Here is a 26,862-nt window from a genome sequence, read left to right as displayed (position 1 = left end):
GTCTCACCTGTCTTCTGTCACTTGTGAGGCGGTTCTATTTTTGACCCTGTCCGGGTTGTTCATATTTTAAAACATAAAATCTGTAAAAGTACAGTCCCTTTTACTCTGAAGACATTCCACAAATACTCCTTTAATCTGGGTATGGTTTTAAGAAGACACAATAATTGGAATATATACTTGCAGGTTGCCAGTGCAAAATCCCCAAATTAATAGTCGAGCTCAACATCTAAAATCTTTCTAATCTACCATGGATTTGTATGGATAAGTGAAGTAGTTTGCTAAGAACTCAATCCTCCCAAGCTGATGCTCTGCCAGATGGTGGAGCCGAGGGACGAGGGTGTGTCCTGCCCTTACTGAGCTGACAGTTTCATGGCAAGGACCTTCACCAGGTGAAGAAATTGAAGTTTCTTCTAAGAACAGTGGGTCTGAAGTGAGTCCAAAAGCGTGGGAGAGACACAATCACATTTGTCTCAAGTAGGGGAGAGTGGCTGTGGGGCCACCTGGGAGACTCATGAGTCCAGGTGGGCAGTGTTGTTGGCTTCCAATTGAGCGGTGGGACGGTCAGTGGGTAAAAGCGAACAGATTGAAGGCATGTTTAGATGGTAAAGAGGAAAGGATCAATGCTGTCTGTGAAGGTAGGATGGAGTAAGGCCCAGGTTTCTGGGTGGACTAATGAGTTAAATAATGGTCCTGCTGTGTTCTGAGGAGGGAAAGCAGCAGAGGGAGTTCTGGGGGAAAACTGATGAGTTCAGCTGTGGGTAAAGTGAAAGGCTGTTAGATGTGTGGTCTGGGAGCTCTGGTGAGAGCCAGTAGTGAGTAGGGGGCGGGGAGAGAGACTTTCAAATCATTTTGTCTTGTGAAAATACATACAAGAATGAGTAATGACACAACCCCTGTATATTCTGGATTTAAAACCCAGTAACATTTTGCTATATTGACTGCAGGGGTTCTTAATTTTTTAATAGAAATAAAATAAATAGAAACAAAATAGTGGAGTTAATGAATATCTTAGAGTTGATGTGTGTCCTTGTATGTATTTTCATACCTCATCTGTTTATAAACATAATCTACAAAAAGTTAACTTGCTTAGCATTAGAGTTAAACAGAGGGACGTGACACACTCTGTTGGTGGTTCAAGGTGATTTCTTGGGCAAATTATGTAGCCTCTCTGTGCCTTAGTTGCATCTTCTGTGACTGCCCCCATGCCCCTCATCACAGCTGATTTCCTAGACTTGAAGTTGGGAGGGAGGCTGCTGAAGGGAGTAAGAGGTGGCAACTGCTAGGGTCACTGAAGAGAGAGACAAAAACAGATTAAAGCCGAGAAACTGAGTGCTAATACCCTCAAAGGAGAAAGAATCCCTTAGTTTTTTGAGCCACTTAGCCTAAGAGAACGAAAATCATGTGGATCCAAAGCTCTTGAGCATATGAGTATTGTGGGTGGGAGGGTTTCATCAGAAAAGGGTTGAGAAAAGGCCTTTTGGTTTCCTTTTACGTTTCCAGTAAGGATGAGGCGCAGAAGAAAAACCACCCGTTTCACAGTAGAAGGTGCTGTTTTGTGCGAAACTGTCCGAAGGTTGGAAACCATTCATCAGTGGTGCTGGCAAAAGAAGAGACTTCTGGATTGGGTGGGGCACTTGCTGTGACTTCCAGGTGACCTGCTGGCTGGGGGCTGTGAGGCGGGCAGTAGGTTTGCAGTGTGACCTGGGTATAATCCCTGGCATTGAGGCTGCTGATCTGACTAGCAGAGCTGGGCAGACACCGTCCTAACGGGGCTGCTCGGGATGAGGCCTGGGACACCTGCCATGCTGAGGGCGAGAGGAGAGCTCCCCTGAGGTTGTGTCCCTGTGAAGATTAGAAACGTCCTCCTGCAGGGGAGGAAGAGCCTCTGAGCAGCGGGCCGGATGCACAGGCAAGACCAGCCTGAGCACGGAGATTTCAGGAAGCCGGAATTCATACAGGCCCGAACAGCCTTGTTCCTGAGAAACTGGAGGGAAAAGATGCTGCAAATGCAGGCTAAGTTCAGACACTATTGTGTGTCATGAGTGATAGGAAAAGACTGTTCAGGCAGCCACGAGAGAACCCTGTGGTTGTCCCAGTTGGGCGTCACACAGGAGGGAGGAGCAGAGTTATATACTTTGCCACTTATTAGCTGTGTGACTTTGAGCAATATCACCCCACTTCTCTCTATATATATCTACATCTGTAAAGAGACACAGTGACAAGCTCGTGTCATCAGAATGCTTTGTTTAACTCTGATCCCCTTTGTCCAGTCCTGTCAGTGCTGCCCTGCAAGGTTCTGCAGCGGCTGCTCTTGCCCTGTGATGGGAGGGCATAAAAGGGCATTGTAGCACCCGAGGGCAGAAAGGGGTTGCTTTAAAAGCAGACATGTAGCGTCCTGCAGCTGCAGACCTGCAGGCAGTTTGGTTCATGGTCGTGGAGAGGACTTTGGAGGCCTTAGCGTCGTCTTAAGACTTGTTTTCCCTTGGGGACCTGATTTGCCTTTGCAGATTAATGTTGAAGATTTGGGCTTCTGGCAAAGCTGTTTTCAGAGATGGGTATATACGTAAAATATCATATAAAATAAAATGATTTATTTAACGTGTGCGACTTTGCAGCTGTTGGGAAGAGCTGTGTTGGCCTGGTCTCCACGGGGGACACCAAGGGTCAGCAGAGCGTGCGGGAGGGAAGGCAGCCTGCAGTGCTTCTGCGGGGTGTTCTCCCCAGCAGGGCGCTCTGCTGAGTTGTCTCTTCTCTGAGTTTGGTTGCCAGAGGAGCAGACAGCAAAGTAATGAGTTCTGGAGGGATTGTATAATGACAGGAAGAAATAGGAACCTGGAGATTTTCTGGACTAAAACACGCTTTTGGTTCCTGATTCAGTGTGTTCCATTACAGAATTGATGAGTTGTGTCTATTCTGGAACGTCATTGAAATAAACGTTCAGCCTAAATGTTAAGGGCTTTGATTTATTTGGCTGGAGGACTCGAGCCGGGATGACAGCCTCTCAGATCACTCTGAGGGACTGCTCCCAAGAGGTAGTGGAGGAGCTAGGATAAATAGAATCTTTACAACAAAGATCAGGTAATTGGAACAATAAAATATTGCTTGTTATCTAAAGAAAACCAGATATCTCAAGTTCAAGTATTTAGTGGTTTTCTATGTATGGTGGGAAGCAAACATTTGGGTCATTGAATTCATTCCTTTGGCAAGCCCCTGGCTATCTAGGGCCAGTATCCTGTCCTTTCTTGCACTGAGTCTGCTCAGAGGGCACCACTGTGAGTGGCTGAGAGGCCGGGCTGTAGGCATGAACTCGCTGGGGGTTGGCAGCAGCCGCTGATGATTTGGATTCAGCATTCTTTGTTTACTGACATGGTTGCAGTATTTTCATGCACATTGTAGTATTTTCATTCACAGTGTTCCCCCTTGGTCCTAAATTCGACCAATATTTTGAGAGACATTTCATGACCAATTTTGTCCCACGGTGCTAGGATGGCTCATTCCTAGTTCAGGTGAAGAATCTTCTGAGTTGCCATTCAAGGTGTTAGTTTTTTTTATCAGGCCCTGTTGATACTAAAAGTTCTCTGGATCACCTGTCTTACTACTCTATTATGATCCAGGAAGTGTTTACCCATCTTTGCTCATTCCCATACCTAGAATCACACTATTATATTTATTTTATTCAGGGTTATAAATTTTATCTGTTTCTTCAAGATGTTTAGCCATCATCCATCTTGTGGGCCTAGTTACACATTGGGAAATGTAACAGACAACAATTTTATAAAATAGACAGGATATAAGTAATACAGCTAGTAACGTTAATAAAGTCACGAGTAAGAATTTAATAGTCGAGAAGTTGTATTTTTGGGTTAAAATTTTGCTTGTGTTTCTGAGTTTGATCCTATGAGAAAGTTCATATTTATGGTCAGGGTCAGGGCAGGTATTAATTGGCCAGTTGAAATCTCCCACCTTGTAAGATCAACAGTGGCCTAAACAGAACTATAAATTCTTTTTAGAATAACGTTTCTGAGGGCTATCTAGTTAGAGCCTTGGAGTAGGGAAACCCACCAAGGTAACACAGAAGTACTAGACATAGGTAATTTATCATAAACTTAACAATTGGAGTAGTTCATAATCAAAGGTTGGAGAAATTATCAAAGTAATTGGTATACAGTCCTGGTCCGGTGTCTTGGGTCAGCAGTCTAGCTCAGATGTCGTCTTCTTCTCATCCAGGTATGGAAGCTTTTTCTCCATTTGGGCATTGTTTTAAGGTGAGCAGTGCTCTATAGGCCAGTGCACTGCAGGGGCTGTTTCAGATAGGAAATGAATCCGAGACTCCGTTTCCTTCAGCTTTGGTGTGTATGGTCTAGTTAAGAGTATCTGAAAAAGGGTCTTTCCATTCAGGTTGGAGACAGTTCTTTAAGTCATGCCTGTTGCAGTATGTATAATCCCCTGGCTGCAGGTCATGGGGCATTGGAATTTTACCCAAGGATAGATTACTGAGCTTCAGAATCAAACCTAGAGTATTCTTTTCATAATTCAATTAAACTGTACAGCAGTGTGACATAACAGCAAGGAATGATCTGGGAAGTGTCTTAGTAAATATGGACCTCAATTAACAAAACTAGAATTTAATATCCACTAAAATATAATTTTTTTCTCTCTAAAGTTACCCTCAGTTCTCTCAAATATAGCCAAATCAAGATTAATTTCTTTACAAATTAAATCTGATTATTTGATCATATAGGCTTTTTAAATTGACTGTGTTGGAAGTTTTAATATGGAGTCTCAGGGTAGAATGTTAATAAGGTTTTCTAAGGCCAAGAAAGCCACGTCAAGGCTTTTCATGGATTTTTGCCTTACAGATTTAGGTAAATTCTTTTCTCTTTAAAATCCTTAAAATACCTTTATACTCCTATATCTCTTAGGAGATGATCTCCCTAATTTGTCTGATAGAGCCACTGGGGACCTAAGTATTTTTAGTCTTTTGAGGGATCAGATAGAGAGAAAAGATAACTGTTCCAAGTCTGTATACATAGTTATAATTTATCAAATTGCTGTGAACCATAACTAGCTTAAGGAGAAGAGATTCTTTATGTCTGGGAAACAGGTTAAAAGGCAGTAGTATTTCAAACAATATCAAAAATTATAACCATATTCAGCTGGTTAATCAGTCCCATGTAACTAATTCTTTTAATGAGAGTTTTCATTAGAACTTTAAAATGTCTTACCCAGTTTAGTTCAGTGCTGTAGTTTGAAATTTATTAGAAATCAGTAAATCTCCTTGAAGAGAAAGCATTTTGCAAAACCATCAGAAGAAAACAATTAACTGTCTATAAATGACAAAAGATTTAAAAGCATGGTTAAACACCGTTACACTATAATCAATAAAGAAACCTGTTCACTATACCCATAATTATCACTGGTAACATTTCAGATAAACCAGAATTTTAGGGAGTCCATATAATTTCTACAATACCTATATTAATAATATTTCTCATTCAATATAACCTTAGAAGTTTTATGATTCATTTGACAATTCCATGTTATTTACAATGCCAAATGAAACTTTATAGTTAAAAATCTCTCTTTGGGATGTTTCAGGGGCCTTCTGTAGCATCCCAAACTTAACTGGAGATTAAAAGAATTTTAATTAATTAAATTAATTTTTATTTAATTAATTAGAATTTTATATTTGGGGAGCTTTGTGAAAGATTTCAGAACACTTGATCAGATAAACATATAGATCACTGTAAAGTAGTACTAATTCATTAACAAGAAAATACGTCAAAAGTAAAGGCAGAACAGATCAGCTAAGTGGTATAAGAAGTTTTACAATCTGTTACTGAAGGTGGATTAATATTTTAAGAAAATTTTTTCCTCTTAACAGAGAGAAAACCAAATCTAATCTTGTTCCAGCTAACTTCTAAGATTCATTTACGTTGCCCAATTTGATTCTAAACTTAGCCAATTCTGACCACGTACAAAACTTTCCTCAGGGTTCCTTTTCCACAAGCCTTCCACAGCTTTCTATACTTATATTAGTGTGTCCCTTATTTTGTCTTCCATTCAGAGGTAACCAGCTTCAGGAGAAAGTCACTATTTTTCATTAACAAAGTATTATTCCATTCTTACATCTTCCTTTACGCATTTATATTACTTTCCTAGGATACTGAGATCATTCCCTTACTAATAGAGACTATTTCTGTGTGACACCAACCATTTATTAATATTTCTAAACACCTTTAGTTTCACTGTAAGAGGAAGTTAAATGTTAAGTAATTCATATTTCAATCTTATTTTATCTGAAAATGGCATAGATATTTAATAAAATCTTGTCATTTAACTTAATTTAGCACAACTCTAGAATTTAAAGATATCAAACATTTAGAGATTATTTTAAGCATACATTTTAAAAATATATTTTAAATATTTACCCAAAGCTCTCATCTCATTTGCATTTAATTTACTTAAAATTTTACCACAGCACATTACTGTTATTTTTTTTTGACAAATCTGCAACAGATATAACAGGATCTTATTTGACTTTCATTAAACCTAGGTACAGTAAAGGTATTATAGTTAAGATGGATGATTTTAAAGATGTCTACATTTATTAGAACATACTTAAACTAAACAATATCAAATATTACCTTAATATTGAATATTTTCCAATTCACATGACACTGAAAGTCAATTTGTTAAGTTTTTATTTTAAAAATACTTAATTTTTAAGCTCTTATATTTTTACATCAATTAAGCAGAGCTCTTTGACTTCGAAATTTTTTTTTTTAGCAGTAGAAATATCTCACTTCTATAATCTGTATGCAGGCTTATAAACAGACAAAAGCTAGAGATCTCATAGCTTCACTTTAAAACTTACTTATATTTATAATAATAGTTGGAGTAAGCTGAATTTGCTTGCTCAAATCACTAAGGCTTACTATTTATGAAACAGATAATTAAGATTTCCTCACAAAGTCTGAAGGACCCGTCAGAGTTCTGAGTTCTAAAATGCCAAAAATTTCATGGCCTCAAGTTTTATTTCGTTGAGCTAATTAGGCTCAGTCCTAGGTCACTGTTTGTTGTATTTATATTTCTGATCTGCAAGACAAAGACACTCTCTTCCAGGTCCCCAGATAAATGCTCTGTCACCCAGACCCAATTTTATCTCCTTAATTGGCATTTTTGTATCAGTGAGAAGAGCTGTAAACAAAGAATTCCATGTTTTAAAACTAAGGTTTTCTTTATTTTGTCTTCCAAAGCTTGCATAAGACATTTATTAAGGTCTCTTTTCCTTGAGTTATAAGTTAAACCCAGGGTAAACCTATTTTTTTTTTTTAGCTACTCAAATTACTTTTTAGATTTACGTTATATTGGACGTCTCAAGTAACTATATTGGTTTCCTTTAATTTGTTCAATTAATATTTTCAGAGGGATAGACATGTGCCCAGCCTTATAATACCAAGAAGGGGAAGCGTTTTTCCACTGAAACATATCTATCCCACAACATAAGCAAAAGGTTTATATAAAGACCATCTAAATATACCAATTTCACAAACTTTTATCTCAATTTTATTAAATCTTATACCTTTAATTTTTATATTTATTAAGTTTAATCAATAATTCTTATTTCTAGAAGGAGTGACAGAAACCTTTTTTTTGTGGGTGTACATTGTATATAATTTTATAGAAGTCTCTAGGATGCCCAAGTTTCAGCCAAAGAGCTTAGGCCCTTCTCGATTTTTAATTTCATTAATTGGTCTGTTGTCCCAATCCTTGATCAAGTATTTCAGTCTACATATAAATATATGTTAAACTGTGGTAAATAAAACGGACTTGTTTGAACTTTAATGTTGGGGGGGAGTAGGTGAACTCTTTGGCCCTTTTTTTTTAACTTTACGTAGTGTAGTATCAAAACCCTGTATGTAAATCCAAAAATGTCCATTTTATTTATCTCATTCAAAATAACCATATAAAAATATTTATCCTTTTGGGATAAGCCACTTATCTGTTTTTTTGACATTTTTACAATCCTTTTTCCAGTTATTCAACCTAATTAACATTAATTATACTAAGTTTTTATTAGCATCTCTAGAAACATTTATCAGAAAGGAAAAACAAAAATGTAGCTTTTCAAACCAGTTATATTTTTATATCTGAGTTCTTAGGTTAACCATTAGATATATTTTTCTGCATTTAAACTTTATTTTAATAGGTACCAATAAAACAGCCGTTTATAATGAGATCTCTTTAAACTTTCACCAATTAAAAAGTTTTTCCAAATTAAAAAATCCATCATATGGCCATCAATTTATATATATATAAATATATATATATATATATATATATATATAGTGATTTTAAACCAATAAGATGAAGAGGCCCTTCCACATGAGAGTCGGGGTGTTGCCTAAATAAAATTCAAAGGTTTACTCTCCAAAAGCTTAAAGCCTTCGTGGTCCAGGCTGATGCAACAAAGTTTAAGATGGCAAAATATCTGAAAATTGGTACAATCAAAGAATTGCTTAGAATCCCAATTTATTTGCGTGGCCACCGTATGTACACAATACTTGAACTTTTGTATGGCAGAGTCCAAGGTTTCCTTTAAAAACTAAACTAAACATATATATACTTACATGCACACACTTAAAACATCCAGAGAAAGATAAAACGTTTATATTTCAAGGACACAGGAAGAGAAATCCAAGTTCCCACTAAAGGGGATTTTGTTTTTACAAGTTCAGAATGCCAAAAAATGTTTTTATCAGGCCTGGTTATTTCCAGAGTGAGTTTTTTTTTTTCTTATTCCCGATTAATGTTGTAAGTTTTGTATGTACATAAATCTGGCTGGGGTTTTACTTGGAGACTGGCAATCTGTCATTTCTTTTTCTTTTCTTTTCTGTTCTTTATTTTTTTTTTTGAAAGTTCTATTCCCCATTGTAAGGTCGGGTTCTCAGAATAAATTTGCTAGTAAGATTTCCCACAGGGACAACTCTGTGGCATGAAGTCTTTGTGTCTACCACTCCTGGAAGATTCCCTGTCACCCGAGAATGCTGTTACCAGCCAGGAGGATGGTCCAAAATTTGGAGTTGAAAGTTTCCTCATAAGAGTTTTACTTTTATCCTGAAAAATTCAATGGAGGTAACCAAATTGAGGAAAACATTAGACCAGCCTCTTACCTAACCACTCAGTCCTGAACCCAGTGTCTTTCAACTTGGACCCACTCGGGATGTCTCCACTGGGTGGGTAATTCACCTCAGTTTCTTTCAACTGGAGGGCCACGTACCTGGATACACCGCCAGATAAAACTTAGGATCATCAACCAATATGTGAGATCTGAGAACCAGGAGAGACTCAGCCAAATTCATCTGGACCCCCCGAGGAGGCGGATGAGCACAAAGGGCCACTGCTGGTACCAAGGCTCTGGTTACTTGGAGAGTTCAGGTGGAGAGAAATCTGCTGTGGTGCTTCATGGTGTCCAAAACTGTTGACTGAAATAAACGTGCAGCCTAAAAGTTAAGAGTTATGTTTCATTTGGCGGGAGGACTCGAGCCAGGATGACCGTCTCTCAGAACTCTCTGAGGGACTGCTCCCAAGAGGTTGAGGAAGAGCTAGGATATATAGGAGCTTTACAACAAAGACCAGGTTGTTGGAACAATAAAAGATTACTTGTTATCTAAAGAAAGCCAGGTATCTCAAGTTCAAGAATTTAGTGATTTTGTATGAATGGGAGGAAGCAAATATTAGGACTCACTGAATTCATTTTTTAGACAAGCACCTAGCTATCTCGGGCCAGTAGCCCGTCCTTTCTTATTCTGAGTCTGCTCAGAGGGCACCATTGTGAGTTGCTGCAGTGGCTGGGCTGCAGGCCTGTCCTCGCCGGGGAGTGGCGGAAGCCTTTAATGACTTGGTATCAGTATTCTTTGTTTACTGACATGGTTGCAGTATTCTCATTCACATTGTAGTTTTTCGTTCACAGACCGAATATGGATCATCTGCAAACTTGGAAAGCAACCGAGATGGAATTACTGCAGATACCTTCTGCTTTAATAAGCCGTGTGCAAACATAAACACGGAGGAAGCATACACTTGGATTTGGAGGTGTAGGAAAGGGATCCTGCACATTGCAGGAGAACGCAATGCAGAATTCCTTAAGTCCAACTTTCTTTACTGTAGTGGTTTCTGAGAACAGTTTATGGTAATTAAACAACATTGACAAACGGTGGCACACATTGCTTTTAAGGGATGGCCGGCTGCAAACTTTTATATTGGACAGGTGGAATTCATAGGCAAGTGGTCAGGTGGATGGGAGAGAGATGGAGCCAAGGCCTGGGCCCAGATTCCGGTTTAAATTGCCATTTCTTCACCATAGGGCCTTGGAATAGAATGCATACTCTCAACCTGTTGGTGAATCTGTGAAAATGGCATGATAATATTCATTTCTTCCTGGGATTGTTGTAAGATCTAAAGAGTATTATAGCACACATGAAGCATTTAACACCCTGGCACTTAGCAGTGTTCACTGTGTGGGGCCGCCCCGCTTAGCGTGCGTCAGAGCCGTAAAGGCAGCATTTGTCTGTTGAGGATGCACTTGTAGCCCCTTGGCTAGGTTGTGAATTTGTTGATTTCCTTTAATACTTGTAACTCTGTGTGACATGGGCAGTTATTTTCATGGACAGATGAGGAATCTCAGGGTAAAGAAGACTGTGTAATTTGCCCAAGGTCAGACCATAATTTTGGGTGCAGGGGCCTCAGTTCAGCATGGGCCCCTGGGCCTTCTGCTCTCTCCGTTCAGCACCAGAGCCAGATATGGAGTTGGCTGTTTCCCTGCCCAGAATATCCGGCAGGACCCAAGACACACCTGGCCCTGTGCTGCTTGAGCAAAAACTCCGGAGGAGAGGGAGTTACAAAAGGGATAAACATAAAAACAGACGACAGCAAACTGTGATCAGCTCTGAGAAGGAAAGGAACACGTCTCGCCGTGCAGAGCTGGGAGCTTTCCCGTCTGGGCTGCTCTGGGGGTGTTCATCTCAGCTAAACAAGTTCTGCTGTTGCAGCAAGGCAGGAAGGCAGGGCGCATGTGGGCAGGTAGACAGGGCCTCATTGATCGTACTCATTCCCCATTAAGCGGCAGCTTTCACGGGCACTTACCTAGTAAACATTGGCCATAATCTTCACGCAATTTGCTTGGTAGTTTTATTGACCCCAGCTTTGAGATGAGGTCATTGAAGCTGGGGAGTTTGTTGCATGCCCGTGATTACCTTGCAAATACCCCCACTGGTCTTTCAACCTAGACTGGTGTGGCTGTCATGCCCCATCCCTGTGAATGGCATCGTGTAGCTTCTCCCAAGTGGCCCAAGTGACTGACATTGATATGCTTAATTCGTAGGAAATGGTATGTGGCAATAAGAGAAAAAGATAGTAAGAAATTGTTTGGAAAACAAGAAAAAAACCTATTCTTCCCCAGCTGGGGGAGCGTAACCTGTATCACCCACCCTAATCACTGCCTGTCACCTCCTCCCTGAGGATTCTGTGTTCAGAAGCCACTCTGAGCCTTGGGAGAACATTTTTCCTCATGACACTTTTGACTAGGACCCGCGACATCTCTGTCCCTGGTTAACACTCTCTTCAAAGCCGTTTAAATTTTTTGCAGGTTCCTCCACTCTGATGTAAGAATACCCTGTATAACTTCTTGATGCAGCTCCTTAATGAAGATCTTGTGATGGAAACCTAGCCAAAACTGGGATGTATGCACATAGTGACTGCAACTTCAGCACATTGTGAGTTCATAATCAGAGGGGTGGGTGACTCAGGAAAGGCTTTCTTAAGGTAACAAGGGGAAAGTGAAAGGACGCTTGCTGTGTGAGAAAGAAACATCTCGGTCACAGCCAGCAAGACACCTGTGTTCATGATGGGGTGTGGCGAGTGCAGAGTTCTCACAAAGAAAGAAGTGATGTGATGGGAGGGAGGACAGTTGGGTAATTTATTGGGGAGGAAAAAAGTGGGCTGAACATTTCCTGGTTGAACAAGAGGATTGTGACATGACGTGCTTGTATTTTGGAGAGAAGGGTTTTGTGGGGACAGGCCTAGGAGTACGCTGTATGGCTGGGGAGTCAGCACAACAGAGAAACACAGAGAACCGGGCAGACCCCAAGGCCCAAGCTGGGGGAGAGGCTGCCCGCAAATTGGAACCCTGGAAGCTGGTTCTGTCCCTTAGCTGGGGCCTCAGACGTCACTTCACAGCCCAGTCCTGTTGATACAAGAATAAAAAACGTTGGGCATGAGAAGGGCTGTGTCCCAGGCTTTCGTTGAGCCCCTGGGATGTGCCCCACCAGATTTTGTTCTTTGACTTCATGCAGTAAAGAATTCAAGAGCAAGCCAGTGTTGAGTAAAGGTATATATATTCAGACAGATACATTGAAATGCAAGAGAAACGTCACGAGGTGTGGGGGTTTCATGCACAGATTAGAAGTAGGTACACACCCCACAGACAGAAGGTCTGTCTTCTCCAAAGAGGGACAGAGAGTGGTGACCGCGAGGTGGCGCTGTGTTGCTTGTTTTCTTGGGCTTGGTGGTTTCATATGCTAATAAGTAGAAGGACCAGCCTTAGGGCAAGGGGCTAGGATTCCCAGGGAGTTGGCCATTTCCCACCCTTTGACCTTTTGTGGCTATCATTGGGACTGCCATGGTGCCTGGGGCATGTTATTCACCAGGTTACTATTACAATGGATGTTTATTGAATCTCAAGATCTGCTAGAAGTTAAATCTCTTCATCCTGAGCCTCAAGGCCTATTGGGGGTTGAATCCTTCACCATTTTGATGTCAATTGCTGCGGCCTTCCTTGAATGGCTGTGCTCTTCCCCCTTCCATCCTGTATCACTGTGATGACACAAAGACAGCAAAGGCCGGGCCCTAACCGTGCTCCTGCATTTAACGGCAGGAGGTGTGGTGTGGGCTTATGATGACTCTGAGTGGTGAGAAGGATGTTTCAGATTTTCCCACGTGAGACATGGCGACTTACCAGCAGCCTCCCCAGATTTATCTCACGGGCATTATCGCTTGTGTTGTTATGGAAACAAAAGGCCAGCCAAGAAATAAGAATCACACAGAGGGTTGGAGTACTGAGATTTATTACGCTGGCGGGCTCAGAGGGGTTTCTTTTCCAAAGCTCTGAGCACCTCCAAGACGTGCACATGAGGTTTTATAGGGTTAATTACAAGTATGGGGCTAATACCCAATAAGGCTCAAACAACAAAAAGCAAGGAATCAGTACACTGAAGCTTATCAATTTGGAACAGATCACGTTACTGACAACTGTTGACCTTGGATTTTCGGGTTAGCTTATTAGCCCAGTAAACTGACACTAAACTTCAGATTTACCAGGTAGCCCAGCAAAACTTAGATCAGGAAACCGACACTTATCACACTTTGATTTGTGACTTAGCTTGTTAGGCCAGCTGTGGTTTTCCTTCAGTGTCACTTATCTTTTGAATTTTTCTTTTTTTCTTTTTTTTAATATTTAATCCAAATTTAATATCAGGGTTCTTTGGGAAAGAAATTTCTCTTTTTCTTTTCTTTGGTGATCTTTTAGGGGGGCAGTTAATTAGATGTATTTACCTGTTAGTGGAAGCCCTGGGGCTTCAACCCAGGACCCCGTGCACGCTAAGCACACGCTCTACCACCCGCCCCATCATCTTTTCTTTTTGGTTTCGCTGCCAAGAATCCTACAGCTGAATTTCTAGTCAGCCTTAACACTTGCCCTGACTTCATGGAATCCATTTTTATGAGTTTACTTCCCCCTGGTTTCATTTAAGTATTGAATCTCCATTTTCTCTTCACTCTCCGTTTTGCCTTTTGTTGTTATGGTTGTTAAGCTGTGTTTAACAGAATTGTTTAAATTCTCTTTTAGCAAGAGGCTGAATGTAAATAAATATGTAAGCAAACAGCACAATTAAATGCTTTTATACATTCTGAGCTGTTTAGTAGTAACTTAAAAACCGAATTGAATATTAAAGTGATAGCATTTTAAAAATATTTTTTAATTTTTCATAAAAATATAGCTGATTTAAAATATGATATTAGTTTCAGGTGTACAATAGATGCTCCATTTATAGTTACTGTAAAACATTGTCTGTATTCCCTGTGTTGTAAGATACATCCCTCTAGCGTGTTTACATTACATGTTGCAGTTTGTATAAGAAAGTTGGGTAACGCAGAGTCTGGAACGTGGCTGTGTATGACTCAGGTTCACGCTCACCCTGCCTGTCAGAGCTCAGGCCTTCACTCCTTTCTGCAGGGGAGCGAGTGGAGGCAGCTCTCATCAGCGCTGTCACCACCCTCTGAGTGGCAGTGACAGCAGTGACTGTGTGTGGACGTGCAAATTGTTTTTCCAAGAGCTTTATATGCGTTTCTGCATTTAATAATTAAAGCCCTCCTGTGAGGAAGCGTTTTAAGTTTTTAATGCATAATACATTTTATTTTGATATTGATAGATTTCAAACCTCTGGAAAATTTACAGGAGTAGTACAATAAACGCTTAGATACAGTTCACTTTAAAGGGCACTATTTGGCTTTCTGTGTCTGGCTTATTTTAGCATAAAGTTTCAAGGTTCATCCATAATTGTAGCCTGAATCAGTACTTTATTCTTTTTGCTTGATAATATCCTTTTCCTTTGTTTTCGTTTTTGGTCTATTTAAAAATATTTTCATTGAAGTCTTGTTAGTTTATAATTTTGTGTTAGTTTCTTGTGTACTGCACAACACTTCAGCTAAATAGGAACCTACCTGTATTCATTTTCATCCTCTTTTTAAACATAAGTTACTATAAGATATTAAATATATTCTCCTGTGCTATACAGTATAAACTTGCTGTTTATTCTTTACATACTCAGTATCTGCAAATCTTGAACTCCCAGTTTATTCCTTCCCACACCCTCTCCCCACTGGTAACCATAGTTTGGTTTCTATGTCTCTGTGTCTGTTTCTGTTCTGTAGATAAGTTTATTTTTTTTGTTTCTTTCTATTTTTTTTTTTTTAGAGTCCACATGTGAGCAATCTCATATGGTATTTTCCTTTCTCTTTCTGGCTTACTTCACTTAGAATGACATTCTCCAGGTCCATTGATGTTGCTGCCAATGTCATTATTTTATTATTATTTTATGGCTGAATAGTAGTCTATTGGACAAATATGCTACAACCTCTTTATCCAGTCATCTCTCAGTGGACATTTCGGTTGCTTCCATGTCTTGATATTGTAAATAGTGCTGCTGTGTACATTGGGGTGTAGGTGTCTTTTTCAATTAGGGTTCCTTCTGGATATATGCCCAGGAGTGGGATTGCTGGGTCATCTGGGAGGTCAATTTTATGTCTTTAGAGGAACATCTATACACTTTTCCACAATGGCTCCACCAAACTGTATCCCCACCACAGTGCAGGTGTGTTCCCAATTCTCCGCAGACTTTCCAGTATTTATTGTCAGTGAACTTCTGAATGATGGCTATTCTGACTGGTGAGAGGTGATACTTGATTGCAGTTTTGATTTGCATTTCTCTGATAATGATATTGAATATTTTTTTATGTGGCTACTGGCCATTTGTACGTCTTCATTGGAGAAATGTTTCTTTAGGACTTCTGCCAATTTTTGAATTGAATTGTTTGTTTTTCTTTCTTATTAAGTGTAAAAGCTGTTTACATATTCTGGGAATTAAGCCCCTAGCAGTTTCATTTATTGTAAATATTTTCTCCCATTCCATAGGTTGGTTGTCTTTTTGTTTTGCTTACTGTTTCCATAGCTGTGCAAAAGCTTGTAAGTTTAATTAGATCCCTCTTGTATATTTTTGGTTGTTTTTCTATTGCTTGAGTAGACTGCTCTAGGAAAACATTGCTGAGATGTATGTCAGATGTTTTGCCTATGGTTGCTTCTAAGAGGTTTATAGTGTCTTGTCTACATGTTTAAGTCTTTAACACATTTTGTATTCATTTTTGTATATTCTGTGAGGGAGTAGTCTAACTTCAATGATTTACATGCAGCTGTTAAGTTTTCCCTACACCATTTGCTGAAGAGGCTGTCTTTACTCCATTGTATGTTCTCACCTCCTTTGTCAAAGTTTCAATGACCAAAAGTTTGTGGGCCTATTCTTGGTAAATGTGTTTATCCGTTCATTGATGGATGGATATTGTTAGTAACTTTTGGCTACCCTGAATGATACTGCTATGAATATTGATGTGAAATTTTTTATGAGAATATGTTTTCATTCTGTTGGCTGTACATTTGCCCCGCCATATCTGTAGTTTCCACTACATGAATCCAGATGGTTGATTGTAAAGGGACTCGAACATCCTTGGATTATGGTATCCAGGGTGTGGGGTTCCTGAAACCAACCCCCCAAGGATATTGAGAGATGACTCTATATGTAGGAGTGGAATTGCTGAGACATATAACTCTAAGCTTTTGAGGAAATACCAGACTTCTCCAAAGAAGCTGCAACATTGTTCCTTTCCCCTGGCCGCATATGAGGTTTCTCTGCCTCCTGAACGACATTTGTTATTGTCCATGTTTTGGTTATAACCATCCTAGTGGGTGTAAAATGAGATCTCATTTTGTTTTTGACTTCCCTAGTGATGCTGAGCATCTTTTCATATGATTATTGGCCATTTGTATATCTATTTAAATTCGTGGTAAATTTAAAAATTGGGTGTATTTTTTTGTATTGTTCAGTTGTAAGCATTCGTTATATATCCTGGATACTACTCTCTTATTAGATACATGCTTTGCAAAATTTTTCTTCTATTCTGCACATTGTCCTTTAACTATATTTTTTTAAACATTAAAACAATTTCTTTACAAGGGAGGTAGTTTGATGTAAAGATTTATTTTATTTTTTTGCAAAGCACGCACTCTCTGACTTGAGATACCCTTTTCCCCTGTCATTTCACTTTCTTGATGATGTCCTTTGTAAGAAAAAGGTTTTAGTTTTGATGAAGTCCAGTTTATCTGCTTTTTCCTTCTATCACTTGTGCTCTTGGTTTTGTATCTAGGAAACCAAAGCCTATCCTAGGCCCACAAAGATTTATACTGTGTCTTCTTTTAGAAAGTTTATAGGTTTAATTTTTACATTTCTGTCTGTGATCTATTTTCAATTAATTTTATTTGTTATATAAAATATGGGTGTTCAGATTCCAGATTGATTCTTTTGCCTGCAGATACCCAGCTGTCCCTGAACCATTAGTTGAATAGACTATTCTTTCAATGGAGTGTTTTTGGCCCCCTAGTGGAAAAGTGTCTGTAAATGTAAGTTTTTCCCCGTGGGTTTTTATTGTGTCTCTTAGACTTATTTATCCAAACTTATGCCAGTATCATACTGACTTAGTACTATAGCATTTTAGTACACTTTAAAGTGAGTCCTCCAACTTTACTCTTCTTTTTCAAGGTTGTTTTTGCTGTCCTGGGCCCCTTGCACGTCCATGTGAATTTTGGGATCAGTTTTTCAATTTTGCATAGAAGTCAGCTGGAATTTTGATAGGGATTCCACTGAATATATAGTTCACTTTGAGGATTCTTAACATTTTTAATAATATTGTCAATCATTCCATGAAAATGGGATGTCTTCCATATATGTAGATCTTTTAAAATTTATTCTGGTGATACTTCAAAAAGTTCAATGTACAAATCTTGTAAATTTTTGTTAAATGTATCTCTCACTTTATTTTTAATGCTGTTGTAAATGGAAAGGCTGAATTTCTTATGGGTGGGACTATGTATCAATCTTCTTATTTGTAGAATTCCTTCACAACAAATACCCTTGGTATATATTTGCTACATAAATCTATCCACAACTATTCCCCGCCCCGTGTTATAAGAAACCAAGACCCAAGGTAAGCTACTTGAAAACACCTATGTGGAAGTGAGAAATGAGACCCTTGGGTGGGTCTTTGTGCAGATGATACTGAGAGCTTATTCTGAATGGCTTCTTCTTAATTACTTTTAAACAACCCTTTCAGTGTATTTAGTCAGATACATTAAGATTATGCCCTTTTGATGTGCGGAGTAGCTAAGACTATAATTTTCAAATAAATTCTAGTGAGAGTGTTGTACTTGAAACCTAATTTGCATCAATCTTTGAAGATTTATGTTTCAGGAGCTTTGACTAAAGAACAACTGTCTTTATTCTATAATGAGAACTAAATGCTCAAGCAACATGTAAGAGTTTGAGCAAACTGCCCCCGCCCCGTAGTGCTGGGTGGCTGCAGCTGTAACTGGAGTCAGCACTTACCTCTCCCAGTATGCTTGTGCTGATCTGCTCAAAGTGGTTCGTCCAACAGTTTGTCAGTAGTCTGTTGGACAAAGTCATAAAACATTGATTGAAGGTTGCTAGAATGCAATATATTCTTATTAATATTAAGTAAGCACATATTGAATGCTTACTGTATGATGGAATTGTCCCTCAGCCTCACATGAATATTATTTCTCTTGAAACCTCACATATTTCCTTGTTATTCTCACTTTACAGATAAGGAGACTGAGAATTAGGTCTTCTCTCTTTGGGGGGAGCTCATTATTAATGATGGGCAGTTGTAAGGAAAAAGATATTGATTCATCATGAGAAAACATTTTTGTGAGAGTCAGCAATGAAGAAGATGAACACTGAAGAAGGTGATCATTGTTCGAGTGAGACAAGCCCTGGGTTGTGCGGAGTCAGCATCCCTGTCCTAGACACGGCACGTGTAGAGCTGCGTGGTGGGTGAGGCGGCGCGGCCGTGCAGGGAAAGCGGATGCTGGGGCCTTAGGCTGTGCTCAGGCCTGGTTGGGCTTTCTCCTAAGGGGAGTGAACCATCATTGACAGATTTTAAGTAGGAGAGTGGGGTGCTCTCATAGTTCATATTTGTCTTCTAGAATGTTTGGAAACATTTAGAAGGCTTGGCAGGAGATGATGTGATGAGTCAGAGTAGGGTGGCTGCGAGGTGTAGCAGTGTCCAATTTTCAAGTGGTTTTCAGGCCCAGGCTTGTGGCTTAGTAGCCGTGTCAGTTTGAATGACGCACGCAAGGAAGTGAAACAATTTATCTAATCAGTTGAAGCAGTGATGTACCCAATTCCCAGGACTATTGTGGAGATCCAGTGAGATACACTGTGCAGTGTGCAGCGTGGTCTCCAGCAGAGGGTCAGTGCTGAGTGAGTGCCAGTGAGTATCTGGTAGGTCAGTTGAGGGTAGTGGGACTCGGTGTCTGAGGATATCTGGTCCCTGAAGGAGGGGTCCATTCACATCTGTGAGTGATGGGCCTGAGTTGGGAGACGCAGGGAGACCTTACCCTCCGACCAGGGGCCCTGGTAAGGACGGCTATGGGAGGAACACCGTGAAGTCAGCTCTTTGCATGTGGAGTTGGAGCTGCCTTTGAGACAACTAACTGCAGTGTCACGAGCTTAAAGAGGAGATCTGGGCCCAGGTTGTGCATTTTCCTAAAATCTCAACTCCTAAGGACGCCGAAGTATTGATCACTGAACGTGAAGTCATACTTTAAAGGACAAACGAATAGTAGTATTATCTCTGTCATCAAAGCTCACGTCTATTTATTCATCACTCACTTTGCTAATTGGGTACTTACAGAGCTCACTTCACCGTCCTCCCGTGGGCTCAGGCTCCACAGAAAAGAGCTGGTGAGACTCCCTCTTTTCTAGAATAAGACACATTTAGCTTGTAGACTTCTGTACCTCGCCAGACTTAGGAAATTAGTTTGTTGGTTTAATTGTATTTTCTGTTGGCCATGTCCTGACAGGAGAGAAATTTTACCTCATGGTCATGTTTCAATTAGCTGTTACTGAGAATTGCTGATCTGATACATAGTGTATGTATTACATTAACTTTGTAGAGTAGTTATCATTTTTCTGTCTTTGCCCTTTAATTTTGTTTGCCCCTTCAGTGTTCTATTCTTTTTGGGGCCTTATTTTTTTTTAATTAAAAAATGTCTGTTAGCAGTTAAGAAAAAAAAAGCACAGAAAAAATGCACATGAGAACTAAATTTAGAAAATGTCTAGTGTGTTTTCTGTCTCGGCAATGGAGGGTACTAGAAACTCCTGAAAACCTTCATTACACAAGTTCCTTAAAATGCTGATTGAGAAATAAAACCTTCCTTCCTCATCTTTCAAGCTGCACAACTCATTGTCAAGAAAGTGAGGGAAAATTCTCAGAAGCCAAGACAAACGAGAAAGCAGGGTTTCTGAGAGATACGTGAGCGTTAGAAGCCGTGGTGTGCTGGTTGGCTCCTGAACTGATTTTCAGTTGCCTTGACAGGAGGGAGGGATGTGAGCCCCAGACCTCTCACACTAGGAGTTGGATGGGTGATCATATAATGGGCCAAGCCCATCCTGAGAATCTTGCTTTACTAAAGGGTGAAATAGGAAAAAAAAATTCCTCAAAACAAGAAAGTAAGAAAAGTCAATTTTGTTGGAAGAGGGGAAAAATAACAAATCCAAAGTAAGGATATAGTTTAAAGCTGTTCTGGCATGAGAGTGACCACAAACTCCTGGCAGAAAAGCACAGCTACTCCTTGATTGATAAGTTGTATTTTGAATGAATCAGTGAACAGCTATTCCGAAAAAGGCCTCCAGAGTCTTGTGGATCAAGATACTGGACAGCAAACACCTCTCTTCCAAGGTCTCATTCAAATAACCAGAAAGGTTTTAAAGGAAACTAACAATAATCTGAGTTGTATTTATTGACATTACTATATGCTAAGAATTCAGAGGTGACTATGGAGTTGTCTCCTATTTTATGGACCTTATTTTCTCTTTGGGGAGAAAAATGACATAGTTGGGTATCTTGGTGGAGGGAGGTGTTAGTCTGTTGCAATTAGCCAGGAGAGGAGATTAAGAAAACAGTGAAAGATCGGTGAACTTTTTAGCTGAGGACAGTCTTGTTCACTTGGCTTTTAATTGCAGGCTCAATGAGCTGTCACTGGAGGGAATAGATCTTACGGAGGATGGACTTAGCTCAGGCCTCTTTTGAATGGACAAGTGAACCTGGAAAAAGACAGTCAAATCTGTGCAGACATTAAAGTTCACTTGAACGTGCTGCATCCCTGAGCCAAAGATAGGACAAATATGCAGCAATTCTTGAGGACAGAAGAGTGGTTTTTAAGGTTCTCCAAGAATGAATCCCATGGAACCGAGATGGCCAGTTGTCAAACTGAGACTTTGTTCTTTGGACGGTGTACCCAGCAAGGGTATTGGCCTTTTATATGTTTCCATTTGTCTTTAATACATGTCTGTTGATGAGGACATGGGCACAAATGTTTGACACCTTGTCGAGGCGATTTTGGATACCTGCCTAGAAGCACGGGCACAGTTGTGGCTGCTTCATACATCTTGCAGCCCATCCCTTTCCCCGGCTCCGTGATCACGGCAGAGTGGTTCCTTGTTGACCTGTCCGTTTCCTCTGTGACATCATAACCCATGAAAAGACCGGAGCATATTAACTTGGCTTTGTTAAAGTCAAAGAAACAGATCAAATATGGAGTCAGATTTGTTCTTTCCTATTTCAGTAGTACCATGGAGATGGCAGTTTGGGCAGCTTTTTGTAGTGTCCTGGAGGTTTTCTCTCTCAGCTTCTGGGTGCCTCTATTGAAAACCCTTCATTGCTGTCTGGCCTGCTGGTAATGCACACTGCCTGTTTTGCCCTGAAGATGTGTTCTGTTTATAAACTCATCTCTACTCCTTGGAAAACAACTCAAGAAAAACTCAGTTGGTTTTCCACCAGCCATGGGCAGGGGTGAGGTAAACCGTGTTATTATTTCATAAAATAATAGTAATAATAGTAATAGTCATAGTAGTAGTACTTGTAGTAATAGTAATAATAATAATAATAATAATAATAATAATAATAATAATAATATTAATAGAAGTCTTAAAACAGGACAGAGCACATTGGAGAGAGTCAAAAAATGCTTTCTGGCTTAAATCAAAAGTGATGACTAATGATTCCATGGCTGCTGTATTTGCTAAGCTAATTACTCCTTTGCTCCATTACACATTTCTTTTATCTGAAAAAGAAATACAAGGAAATGGTTTAAAAAAAACTCAGAGAACAAAAATACACAAGTGAAAGAAGTTTTCCCTCATCCTCTGTTCTTTCAGCCCTCTCTGGAGATGCCTCTGTTTACTATCCTTTGGGTGCTTTTCCAGATATGCTTTGCACATTCCCACCTATGTATGTAAATTCCTTTAAAATTTTAGTTATTTTTAACTTAAAGGGGTTTAAATCCTCAAGTGGCATCTGGCCGGGTAATATAACAGAACAAATCTGACTCCATATTAGATTTGTTCCTTTGAATTTAACCCTATGCTCTGTCACCTAGGCTTCATCTTGCTTGTAAAACAATGTTGCCTAGAGCCTGAAATAAACAGGAGACCCTATTCTGAAGGCTCTGACCTTTACGGATATTTAACACTTTTTCATTCATTAAAAGATAGCAAATTGCAGAATAGAAAATAACGTTTCTTTTGTTGGAGGTTTACAGGGATCTGACCCACGCAGATAGCTGCAAGAAGAAAGGATTCTAACAAGAAGGAATTCCTACACTAAGAAGTTTGCACTAACCAAGCACATAGGAAAGGAGCCTGAATTGTGACTTGGGGAGATGGTTTTCCAGGACTTTAGTTTGCCATCTAGGTCTACAGAAACTTGCTATTCCATGCCCCAACATCTGGTCTCCCAACTTATTGGCCTGTCCTGCACTGAGGAGAATTAATTTCGACTTGGTAACACTCCTATCTACCTAGAAAGCTGGGCACTGGAGCTGAGTGTTATGGAAACAGGCCAGCCAAGACAAAAGCACCAATCGGAGTGTTGGAGTACTCAGAATTATTATGCCGGTGGGCTCAGAGGGGCTTCGGCTCCGAAGTTTTGAGTACCTCCAAGACGTGCACATGAGGTTTTAAAGGCTTAGTTACAAGTAAGGGGGCATTAGCCAATAAGGCTCAAAGAACAAAAAGCAAGGAATAAGTACACTGGAGCTTATCAATTTGTAACAGATCACATTACTGACACTTGTTGAGCTTGGAATTACGAGTTAGGTTGTTAGGCCAATAAACTGACACTAAACTTCAGATTTACGAGATAGCCCAGCATAATTTAGATCAGTAAACTGACACTTATCACACTTAGATTTGTGACTTAGCTTGTTAGCCCAGCTGGACTTTTCCTTCACATGAGGACAGCTCTCCCACACCCAGGGAACTACTGTGAGCCCTTGATGTTTCCACTAGGGTGGGGTATGGTTTACCCAGGAGGGATGGGGACTATGCACCAACACTCAGGCAGTCTGCTCTGTCTGGGGCTCTGATCTTGTACCATCCCGCTCCCCGCCAGCCCAACACCTGGGACAGTGGAGCTAAGGCAGAGATCCTGCCTGCCTGTTTCCCAGCGTGTAAAAGGGGAATATGTGCTCTTCCCAAGGTAGTTCTGAGCGACAACACCTGCGGGTGCTTGGTTCTCAGAGCAACAGAAAACCCAGCTCCGCGTGGGGGCAACGGGTGTGATCTCCCTAGGGTTTCTGCAGAAGCATCGGACGGAGGGTTGGATCACGGTGGTAAAATTGAGCTGCGGGGCTTGAAGGGTAACAGAAGGGTACAGAGGCAGGTCTGCCGCCTAGGGGTGCCCCAGAGGTAAAGCTTTTTTTCTCCAACTCCTCTAAGACCCTCCCTTCTCCAGATCCCTTCCTTCTCTCTGCTCATCCTGTCCATCTGTATCCCTCCAATTTTCCCGTCCTCTCCACCCGCTCCCATCTTCTCCCTCCCTCGCTGTCCCACCTTCTCTCACAGAACCCAGAGAGGATCGCTGGCCCTCCTGCGCATGCGCAGTCAGTGCCAAGTGGTCCGCTGGTTGGGAGCTCCATATCCGAGCCGGGGATCGGGCCCAAAGGCTTCTCAACTACGTCGCCCGGTAGGCCTTTGGTTCCTGCCTGGGGTCGGGGCCTCTGACTGTGGAAGTGCAAGGTGGGGGGCTCCTGGGAAAGGGGTCAGGCGGCTGCGGGAGGGCGGTCCGCCTGTCACAGACCCCAAGGGCGCTAGTCAGCCCGTGTTCAGATGAATTGCTCAGGCCAGACCCCTCTGCCAGCGCCACCTGCCCCGGCGTCCCGGCCACAGTGTCCAGGGCCTGGTGTGCACCTGCCATCTCTCACCCAGCCGGGATCCCCTCAGTCCGCGGCTGGCGTCCCCTTCCCCTCTCCCTCCCGCTAGTCCTCTCCTCCCGGGCTTCCTCTTCTCGTCCGGCGGCCCGTCCCCGCCCCTGGGCGGGCTGTGTCCCGGGCGGGCGGGGTCTGCGGACCCGGACGGGGGCGGGCGCCTGGGACTGTGGCTGGGGCTGTCCTCCGAGCGAGGCTGCAGCCCGCGTCCCCCTCCCCGCTTTCCCTGCCCCGCGACCCCGGGGCTGCCCTGCTCTCCCTTTCCCGCTCCCTGAGGACCAGCTCTGTGGCGTGGGCGCTGCTACCTGGGCTGAAAGCCTCCGGCTCTAACGCCCAGCTTCTCCTGGTGGAGTCGGGAAAAGGGAGCGTCACTGCTAAGCGAGGTTCTGTCTCCCCCCTCCATGTTTCTGCCTCAGGTAAGTACCTTGAACACTTTCAGGTGTTATGATGGCGGTGCTTGTTGATGTCACGTGTTTTTATAGTGAGAGGGATTGCAGTGGTGAAAGCAGGGCTTGGTTCTGTTAAAAATGTGCTGAAGGCATGAGGCTGTGACATCCTCCTTCCTTCCCTCTCCCAGGGTGAAAGGAGTGATCCTCGATTTTCAAAAGATAGTTACAGTCCCTAACTAGCCCAGCCCAGCTATTGTGCGTTAACAGGAACAGCACCACCAGAGGCCTTGGAGACCCAGGGATATTGCAGTCCTAAAGTGCTCCTGGCAGAGTTTGGCTTGTTTAGGTTTTTTGTTTTTCTTAAATTGTGGGACAGACTAGTGTATAAACTGAAAAATAATTGTCAAGAAATAATTTTCATAGGACAGTTTTATTGTGATATAGTTCACAAACCATGAATTCCATCCATTTAAATGGTACAATTCAGCAGCTTTTTGCATATTCACAGTGGTGCATCCATTATTATTCCAGAACGTTTTCATCACTTCAGAAAGAGCAGTGGAAATGAATGACCTATCCACCCCTCCCAAGTGGTGGTTCTAAAGAAATTTCTTGGCTATTCCTGACCATAAATTAACTTGTTATATTCCAAGAAAAATCTGGTAGGAATTCTAACCAGAATTGAAATGAATCTGTCTATCAAAACAGGAAGAATTTATAACTTTATGGCATAAACTTCTTCTACCCATGAATATATCTGGGACCCTATCTTTTCATCTGACCAGAGCCTGGCCCATGTGAAGTTCTCACTACTTTTTGGGCTTGTGAATGATGAGATTCTATACATCGTTAGTTGCAACTGTAGCCTTTCACAGAAGAGAAAAGTAACCTCAGTGAAGCAAGTGACTCTCTGATGGTCAGAAAGAGTGACAGCCAGTGCTGGAGTGATCCAGTGGACTTGGTGTTTGCAGCTAGATTTCTCGACCACCTACAGTTAAGGGGATTAGAGAGTTCTTTTATTTTTTCTTAATGGCGTTGCATTTATTTTTACTTATTTTTTAAAATTATTTTTTATTTAAGTGTAGTCAATTTACAATGTTATTTTCAAGTGTGCAGCAGAGATTCAGTTATAAACATATGCATATGTATATATATATGTTTTAGATTGTTTTTAGTATAAATCACTACAAGAAATTGAATATAGTTCCGTGTGTTATATAGCAGGCCCTTGTCATTTATTTTATATTTACTAATTTGTATCTGTTAATCCCCCCTTTCCTGCCTGCTAAACACAGTTTGCATTCTATGTCCATGTGTCCATTACTAGGAGCACCGTTTTTCCTAGTAATATATGCTCTTTGGCTGCTTTCAGTTTCAGTAATTCCATCTTATCTGTGGGCGCTTTTCTTCTGGTGGCCTTAATGTGGTTTGCACACGTGGTAATAGAGATCTGTATTTGGGAGAACCCCAGGCCTCGTGTAGTCCCTGGTACAGAGTGCCCACTGAATTGATGCTTGAACTGGGAAAAAAGCACAGTAAATGTTGGAATTTCCACTATGTTTGAGAATTCTATAACCTCTTTTGACAAACTTAATATTGGCTGCACCCATTCTGGGTAATTTGGTGGAAATTCATGTTATGGTGGTGAAGAGACGGGGCCTTGTATGCTTCTTCTCTTTCTGTTTTCTAACACTCATTCTCCTGGGCCTTCCAGATCCTCCCCTAGAAGTGCCAGGTCTGGCTTGGTGCTGCACTGAGGCAATATTTGTTAATAAGGCCCTTTCCTCATCTCTTCTGAGCCTCCGGTTTTTTCTCTGCACAATGAGGGCTTAGACTAGATAACTACTTTTCAGTTTCTTTTAAAGCCATGTTTCCTTTGAGAAACAGAAAATGCAAATCTCTCCTCTCAAACCAACCCTTTAGATTTTGAAAAGTCCTCCAAGGAGTGACATAGCTCTTTGTGGAAAATGAATGTGATTGTGATTCCAGGTGACACAGAAAAGACTCTTCAGAGATTGATTGCAGGGAGAGGGCAGGAAAGGGGCAGTATGTCACACTTTCTAGTGTGAGCACTGGAGCAGGGGCTTGGATTTAAATACGGTGTCTGACGCGGCCTCTCTCTAATCTTGTAGAATGTGATAAACTTCTCTACCTCAGTTTCTTGATGTGTCAAGTTGGGGTGATAATATTTTAAGGCTTTTGTGAAACATTATGCACATAAGCCATTTGTGTATGGGTAGAAACAAGACCTGCTAGGGATTCAGGGATTTGTTTAAAAAAAAAAATCTTGTCCATAGCACT

The 26,862-nt window shown here is 41.0% G+C and overlaps 1 protein-coding gene across 2 annotated transcripts in view; it reads left to right on the top strand.

Annotated features, from left to right (window-relative positions):
- Nucleotides 1–26,862, top strand: part of LOC140695119 (uncharacterized) — a 92,425-nt gene that overhangs the window by 47,868 nt on the left and 17,695 nt on the right. The window contains exons 3-4 of one of the 2 annotated variants that reach the window (XR_012070814.1): nucleotides 11,651–11,777; nucleotides 20,931–20,960. The exons of the other annotated variant lie outside the window; for it this stretch is intronic. The gene's annotated coding sequence lies outside the window, so the exon portion shown is untranslated. Of the gene's footprint in view, nucleotides 1–11,650; nucleotides 11,778–20,930; nucleotides 20,961–26,862 lie in introns of those variants that run through there. 2 annotated transcript variants of the gene reach the window in all.

The sequence above is a fragment of the Vicugna pacos genome, unplaced genomic scaffold (assembly GCF_048564905.1).
Source record: "Vicugna pacos unplaced genomic scaffold, VicPac4 scaffold_145, whole genome shotgun sequence".
Classification (NCBI taxonomy): Eukaryota; Metazoa; Chordata; class Mammalia; order Artiodactyla; family Camelidae; genus Vicugna; species Vicugna pacos.
The sequence above is the reverse complement of the archived record's forward strand: the minus strand, read 5'-3'. Positions and strand labels throughout refer to the sequence as shown.